This window comes from Bos grunniens, chromosome 24, assembly GCF_055505025.1.
Source record: "Bos grunniens cultivar Pamir isolate PY7600 chromosome 24, Bosgru_T2T1.0, whole genome shotgun sequence".
NCBI classification, from domain to species: Eukaryota; Metazoa; Chordata; class Mammalia; order Artiodactyla; family Bovidae; genus Bos; species Bos grunniens.
In genome coordinates this window covers 37,523,557-37,532,012 of record NC_141188.1, presented here as the reverse complement: position 1 = coordinate 37,532,012, position 8,456 = coordinate 37,523,557, and the positions used below count along the sequence as shown (strand labels likewise).

Genomic DNA, 8,456 nt, shown 5'->3' with positions numbered 1-8,456 from the left:
CTGCATCAATGTTGGAAGCATAGCAAGTATGTTAAAAGCAAACTTTTAGAAAATATTTTTACACTGGGCCAAATAATAATACTTTCTAGCGATTTCATGACTTTGGTAGAAAGTTAAATTCATTTAAAAAATACTATCTCCAAAATCTGATGAGGGAACATTTCATGAAAAGATGGGCACAATAAAGAACATAAATGGTATGAACATAACAGAAGCAGAAGATATTAAGAAAAGGTGGCAAGAATACACAGAACCATACAAAAAAGATATTAATGACCCAGATAACCATGATGGTGTAGAGCCAGACATCCTGGAGTGTGAAGTCGGGTGGGCCTTAGGAAGCATCACTATGAACAAAGCTAGTGGAGGTGATGGAATTCCAGTTGAGCTATTTCAAATCCTAAGAGATGATGCTGTGAAAGTGCTAGACTCAATATGCCAGCACATTTGAAAAACTCAGCAGTGGCCATAGGACTGGAAAAGGTCTGTTTTTCATTCCAATCCCAAAGAAAGGCAATGCCAAAGAATGTTCAAACTACTGCACAATTGCACTCATCTCACACGCTAGCAAATTAATGCCCAAATTCTCCAAGCTAGGTTTCAACAGTACGTGAACCGAGAACTTCCAGATATTCAAGCTGGGTTTAGAAAAGACAGAAGAACCAGAGATAAAATTGCTAATATCCATTGGATCATAGAAAAAGCAAGAGAATTCCAGAAGAATATCTACTTCTGCTTCATTGACTATGCTAAAGCCTTTGACTGTATGAATCACAACAAACTGTGGGAAATTCTTCTAGAGATGGGAATACCAGAACACCTTACCTGCCTCCTGAGAAATTTGTATGCAGGTCAAGAAGCAATGGTTAGAATGAGCCATGGAACAATGGACTGGTTCCAAATTGGGAAAGGAGTACGTCAAAGCTGTATATCGTCCCTTGCTTATTTAATTTATATGCAGAGTACATCATTCAAAATGCCAGACGGATGAAGCACAAGCTGGAATTAAGATTGAAGAGAGAAATATCAATAACTACAGATATGCAGATGACAACACCCTTATGGAAGAAAGTAAAGAGGAACTAAACAGCCTCTTGATGAAAGTGAAAGAGGAGAGTGAAAAAGCTAGTTTAAAACTTGGCATTCAAAAACTAAGATCATGGAATCTGGTCCCATCACTTCATGACAAATAGATGGGGAAACAATGGAAACAATGACAGATTTTATTTTCCTGGGCTCCAAAATCACTGCAGATGGTGACTGCAACCATGAAATTAAAAGATGCTTGCTCATTGGAAGAAAAGCTATGGCCAACCTAGACAGCATATTAAAAAGCAGAGACATTACTTTGCCAACAAAAGTCCATCTAGTCAAAGCTATGGTTTTTCCAATAGTCATGTATGGATGTGAGAGCTGGACCATAAAGAAAGCTGAGCACCAAAAAGTTGATGCTTTTGAACTGTGGTGTTGGAGAAGACTCTTGAGAGTCTCTTGGACAGCTTAGAGATTAAACCAGCCAATCATAAAGGAAATCAGTTCTGAATATTCATTGGAAGCACTGATGCTGAAGCTGAAACTCCAATACTTTGGCCACCTGATTCAAAGAACTGACTCATTAGAAAAGACCCTGATGCTGGGAAAGATTGAAAGCAGGAGGAGAAGGGGATAACAGAGGATGAGCTGGTTGGATAGCATCACCTACGTGACGGACATGAGTTTGAGCAAGGTCCAGAAGTTGGTGAAAGACAGGGAATCCTGGCATGCTTCAGTCCTTAGGGTCACAAAGAGTCAGACACAACTGAGCGACTGCACAATTATAAAGATGATGGGGGGAAGGTGGAGAAAAAGAGAAAGAAAGAGAACCAAGAGTTAATCTTCAGTATAACAGGTACTATCCTGAATTTTGCCTCTGAAACATGTGCTTTTATACCTAATCTTTTTACCTGAGTAATTTTTTATTGATTCTGTGTTGAAGTTATATTATTTCCAATATGTTGATTAAGGGATATATTAAAAGTAATTTTGTCTGTTTTTCTGTACTTGTTGGTTACCAGAAATTTTCAAAATTCATTCACAACTGATCATAGATTTTTTTCCTACCTAGTCCACGGATAACGTCACAATTATTCTCAACCACCCCAACTTGCACCATTACCAGCTTAAAGTTGGCACTGAAACAAAGCTCATTTCCTATTGCAGGAGATGGTACATGGTCATCACTGACTCTAGAGAAGAAATGGAGAAGAAATCCCCAGGTAATTCGGTTTATTGGTCTGTACTCCCTCTGCCACCACATGTGAATCAATTCAGAGAGACACTGCAATACATCCTATTCTTAGAGGAAGGGCAGGGCCCAGCACCAGTGCTGATTGAGTGGTTATGACATTTAGAAAGGAGAAAAACTCTTTTGAACTAAACATCATTTCTTTTGCATTTGAGAGGAAAATGAGGTGCACAGAGGTTAAGGAATTTGTCTTAAGTCTCAGAACTGGTGACTGCTCAACTAAATACTCTAAGTGGTTCCAATTTGCAAGTAGGAAAGCTTTGTCTTGAATTTTATTGTTGTGTTTACATTTTCTCTTGATTTGTTTCATATTTACAATATGTACTATAATAGCAGATGTAAATAGTATATATATTGTATAATATATAGTATATATATATAATATATAGTATATTTAGTATTATACTATACTATATTATATTATATACTATACTGTATTAAATATAGTATATATACTATATAATATATAGTGTATATATAGTATTATAGTATATATATAATAGTATAATATATATTATATATAATATATAAAACATTATATATTTATAATGTTTTCAAACGTTATGACTCCAATTTCTCTCTTTTGTTTTAATTGCACTGGCTGGCGTCTCTGAAGAGACTGGGCAGTGCTAGTTATGGAAATTTTTGCTTGTTTCAAGAGTCTATGGGAAAAACAATTCTTACTTCCCCAACAAGATTCATGTTAACTTTGGGGTTCAGCTAAATACATTTTTATTAGGTTAAGAATATTTTATTTAGACTTTTAAGCATTAACTTCCTTAACAGTTTTATTGGGATACAATTCATATACCATTCAGTTCAATGGCTTTTAATTGAACTGTACACCATTACTAAAATCTAATTTTAGAATCTAACATTCATCACCCCAAAAAAGAACCTCCAGACACATTTGTTATCACTCTCCATCCCATGCTATTCCCCCATCCTAGGCAATCACTATAATCTACGTTCAATTCTATAGATTTGCCTGTTCTGGATATGTCCTATAAACAGAATCATGCAATACATGGTCTTTTGTAAATGACTTAGTTTTAATTTTTCTATTGCTTTTTCAAAACACTTGGAGACTGATTATAAGATTCATCTTAGGTCTCTTACTATGATGAAGTATACTGATATAGTTTTTTTCATTAGAACCATCCTCACATTCTAGGAATGACCTCTTTGTATTGACTACTGGTTTCTCTTTGTTAGTAATATGTTTAGAACTTTTATGCCAATATTAAGTTGTATACTGTCTTTTGTGCTAGTCTTGTTGGATTTTTGTAATTATACTATGCCTAGTATTTCATAAGAGGATTTAGAAGCATTTCTTTGTCATTTGGCTCTGGAGCAATTTAAATAGCATTAGATTTTATCCCCTGTGTAACTGTCTAGACAGAGTCCTTTTTAGAGCATCAACTCTTTGACAAATTATTCCTCCTATGTTAATTATCCTTTTGAATTTTCTCCCTTTTTGGGAATCTTTTTTGGTAAATTTAATCTTCCTAGAAAACTATCCATTTCAAGATTTTTCAAATGTATTTCCACGGGGTTTAGAAAATTAGCCTTCTATGATTCATTTCATCTGCCACTGAGAGTATTTTCTCTCTCATTTCTTATTTAGTATATTTGTCCTTTCTCCCTTTTATCTTGCCTAGTTAACTGACATTTATTTCATATCATTTCTTGTTCAAAACCCAGCTTCTAAATATATATACAGCTTTGTCATTTTTTAATTGTTTATTGGTTTCTACTTTACCTTATTAATTTTGTATTTCTATTTTCTTTTCTTTTTCTAACTCCTTTAGTTACCTGTTCAATTCATTTATTATTGTGCTTTTTTATGCATTAATATAAGTACATAATGATTTATCCTCTGACCTTGCTTTCACTCATAAACCTCTGGGCTATTATGTAGTGTTTTCATTAGCAATATACTTTGCTAATTCATATTTATTAATTATTTAAAAGAAAATATATAAATTTCTATACCCTGGGACTTCAATTATCTAATTTTACTGTTTTATTTTATTGGATCTATATCACACAATTTTGTCTATGCTATTTTATTTTACTATAATTATTGAAGCTTCCTGTGTGGTAGGTATATGATATGGTCATTTCTTGTGACTATCCCATTGGTAGTTGAAAAGAAGACATATTATCTCTTTTAAGGTACAAATTTTAATATATATCAAATAAATCTAACAAGTATATCTTGTCCTTACATTTTTCATATCCTTACTTATTACTTTATTTTTGTCCCCTTGACTTTGTTATGAACTGAAAAAAGGTGAATTAAAATCTTTTATGACTACTGTGTTTGTATTTCTCCTTATTATTTCCCTAACATTTCCTTTATGAATGCTAAGTCTATATTATTTAGTGTCTATTATTCATAACTGGCTTCCCATGTCACTCAGTGGTAAAGAATTCACCTGCCAATGCAAGAGATGCAAGTTTAATTCCTGGGTTGGGAAGATCCCCAGGTGGAGGAAATGGCAACCCACCCCAGTATTCTTGCCTGGAGAACTCCATGGACAGAGGCGCCTGGTGGGCTACAGTCCATGGGGTCACAAAAGAGTTGGACATGACTTAGTGACTAAACTACAACAACAGTTCGTTAACTAATACCTATTTACTAGAAATTGTGTCCATTAGTAGTACTGGTACCTTTTTTAGTGTGTTTATTTTTTGCCTTAAGTTATATTTCAATAAACCCAATTATCACTGTTAGCCCTTCTACCAAAATTTTCTCATCACTTAGAAAACTAAAGTTCATCTGCTCATAATCTCTTCTACAAAAATTCATAAGATCAATATTCCCTGAGTATAGTTAGAAGCCGCAAAGGATGAACACAGGAATATCAATGAGTTCCAGTCTGTCTTGCTTTTCCAGTTCAAGTCTAGCTTTTCCTGACTACCAGCCATGCAGACTAATAGCAAGCCCAGGCCAAAAATACAGAAGCAGAAGCAATGAGGGGCCAATAATCCTCCACTGACTTTGACACTAACCCTCTGCATGGCCCCTCTTCAGGAGCTGAATGTGGTTGCTTACACATCTACCACCACATACATTCAGTATCAATTCTGTCATTGAATTTGCTGATTTTTTTTCTCTCTTCATTTCCATGACCACTATCTTGCCTTGCTATGTATTTCATCCAAAATATTACAACTTCCCTACCTCTGGTCTAACTTCTCTTTCTAAAACAAATTTTACACAACTGTTACAGAGCTCTTTATTGAATATGAATCTGATAATACCCAAACTTTTTCTCAGAACCCTTCAGTCAGATTCCATGGCCCACTGGAGAAAATAAGCACATCTCTGAATGACATAAGACTCCCACCATGACTTGGTGTCTCCCCAGCCATGTATCTAATGTGTCTTCTCACATCACTAAAACACACACTGCTCCTTTCACCTGGCCTGTTACCTGCCTAAAGTGTCATCTCTCTGCTTGGATGTCCTTCTACACTCTCTCCCTTTGCTTACAAATTTCTACTCTTTCTTAACCTTCTCTATAAACCCCAACTATGGTGCTGGAGAAGACTTTGGGGAGTCCCATGGAAAATAAGGATATCAAACCAGTCAGTCCTAAAGAAAATCAACCCTGAATACTCATGGGAAGGACTGGTGCTGAAGCTGAAGCTCCGATACTTTGGCAACCTGATGCAAAGAGCAGACTCATTGGAGAAGACCCTGGGGCTGGGAAAGACTGAAGGCAGGAGAAGGGGATGACAGTGAATGAGATGGTTGGATGGTATCACCAACTCAATGGACATGAATCACAGCAAACTCTGTGCGATAGCGAAGGACAGGGAAGTCTGGCGTGCTGCAGTCTGTGGGGTTGCAGAGAGTTGGACACAACTTAGGGACAGAACAACAGCAAATAAACCCCAACACAGATCTAGAAGCTGCTTTTCCTGTGCCCCACTACAATTGCATCCCAAGTTCCCATTAAAACTGCATGTCTGCATCTACATTAGACTGTGAGATACAATGTACTTCATTGCTTGATTCAAGATTTAAGAGAAAATGAAGTATAAGCCTGCAACTTCCCTCCCTGAATTAGAGACAGAAAATCAAGAACCCAGGAGATTTTACAAAGCAGTGGTCTTTGAAGTGAATTTCTGTACCAAAAATAAAGATGAATTTTTTTTAAATAAAATAAAATTCAAAAGGGAGAAAACTCACTAGCTGAAAGCTAAATGATAACTTTTTTAAACTATATTGCTGTTTACTACCCTAGCTTGTCAAAGTCCCAGAGACTGTAGAGGTAGTAAACAGGTGTTGGTGTCCTCCCATCTTTTCAAAGAGCACCGGTCCTGTCCTCACCTCGTGCAGCTGGATTCTGCATACCAAACCCCATAGGTGGAGCATAGTGCCCATCCTGTGAGCCAATCTACCATTCTATGGTAATATGCTCTTTGCACGAAACTTTGTACAACGGAATAGGATTGAGGTTCAGTGACTAAGAAAAAGCTTTGAAGTGCAAGGGATTAAGAATTAATCTTGGTAGCTGCTAGGGATCATTTGTAAATAGATCTCTGCAACTTGGAAATCATTTTCTGAAATCAGCAGCTGGGTAGCAAATTTGGATTCACCTGGTCCTCGTAACACACTCCCTCTGATATGCTTCCACTGACTTCAAGTCTTTCCCTACAACAAGCACATTCAGAGTTCCTAAGTGTTTCACTCCAACCCCAGGTGGAGATTTCCATGTAAAGCAAATATAATGTGATCATAGAAAGAAATCTATCATAGAAATTTGCCAGCTTGAGTGGTTAGAGCAGAAAGAGTTTTAGAAAACCAATACAAAAAGAGAAAACCCAATAGGACCCAAATATACATTCTGAACACAGGAATGGAAGTGAGGGGTACCTCCAGGGAAATGGTGTGAGTTCCCATCCATTCTTTTCAATGACTCAATAGAAGTTAATTGGTCATTTTTTTTTCCCTACATAGATACTTATTTGATCCACCACTATTGAAATGACCATTCTTTTCCCCACTGCACTGCAGTGCCAACTTTGTTTTAAATTAAGTGACTGCCTGTGTAAGGTTTGCTTCTTGACTGTTTATTCTGTTTGTTCGTTTTTTTTAACTTTACAATATTGTATTGGTTTTGCAAGTAAATAGACTGATGACTAAACTGAGCACTGAAGAATTGATGCTTTTAAACTGTGGTACTGGAGAAGATTCTTGAGAGTCCCTTGGACAGCCAGGATATCAAACCAGTCAATCGTAAAGGAAATCAACCCTGAATATTCATTGGAAGGACTGATGCTGAAGCTGAAGCTCCAATACTTTGGCCACCTGATGCAAATAGCCAATTCATTGCAAAAGACCCTGATGCTGGGAAAGACTGAAGGCAGGAGCAGAAGAAGACAACAGAGGATGAGATGGTTGGATGGCATTACCAATTCAATGGACATGAGTTTGAGCAAACTCCGGGAGATAGTGAAGGACAGGGAAGCTGGTAGTGTGCAGTCCATGGGGTCGCAGAGAGTTGGAGAAACAACTGAGAAACTGAACAACAACAAAAGACTGATGACAGCATGCTCTGTGAGCCCACGGAAACGGACATCAGAAACTTTACAAGCGGGAGGTGGATCAGAACGACGCTAGGCTCCTATCTGCTCACGACCACAGCAAAACTACAACCAATGCTTGCTTTGGCAGCACATATAGTAAAATTGGAATGATACAGAGAAGATTAGCATGGCCCCTGTGCAAGGATGACATGCAAATTCCTGAAGCATTCCATATTTTTAGACAGCCTCTTCAATAAATGATGCTGGGGAAACTGGACAGCTACATGTAAGAGAATGAAACTAGAACACTTCCTAACACCACACACAAAGATAAATTCAAAATGGATTAAAGACCTAAATGTAAGATCAGAAACTAGAAAACTCTTTGAGGAAAACAAAGGCAGAACACTTGATGACATAAATCAAAGCAAGATCCTCTATGACACACCTCCTAGAGTAATAGAAATAAAAACAAAAGTAAACAAGTGGGACCTGATTAAACTTAAAAGCTTTTGCACGGCAAAGGAAACTATAAGCAAGGTGAAAAGACAACCTTCAGAATAGGAGAAGATAATAGCAAATGAAACAACTGACAAAGGATTAATTTCCAAAATATACAAGTAGTTCA

The 8,456-nt window shown here is 36.8% G+C and overlaps 1 non-coding gene across 1 annotated transcript; it reads left to right on the top strand.

Moving 5' to 3' along the window:
- The first annotated feature begins 7,960 nt into the window (after positions 1 to 7,960).
- LOC147346078 (U6 spliceosomal RNA) lies at positions 7,961 to 8,067 on the top strand. The gene has a single exon (XR_015154199.1). It is a non-coding gene; the product is annotated as a U6 spliceosomal RNA (small nuclear RNA).
- The last annotated feature ends 389 nt before the right edge of the window (positions 8,068 to 8,456 follow it).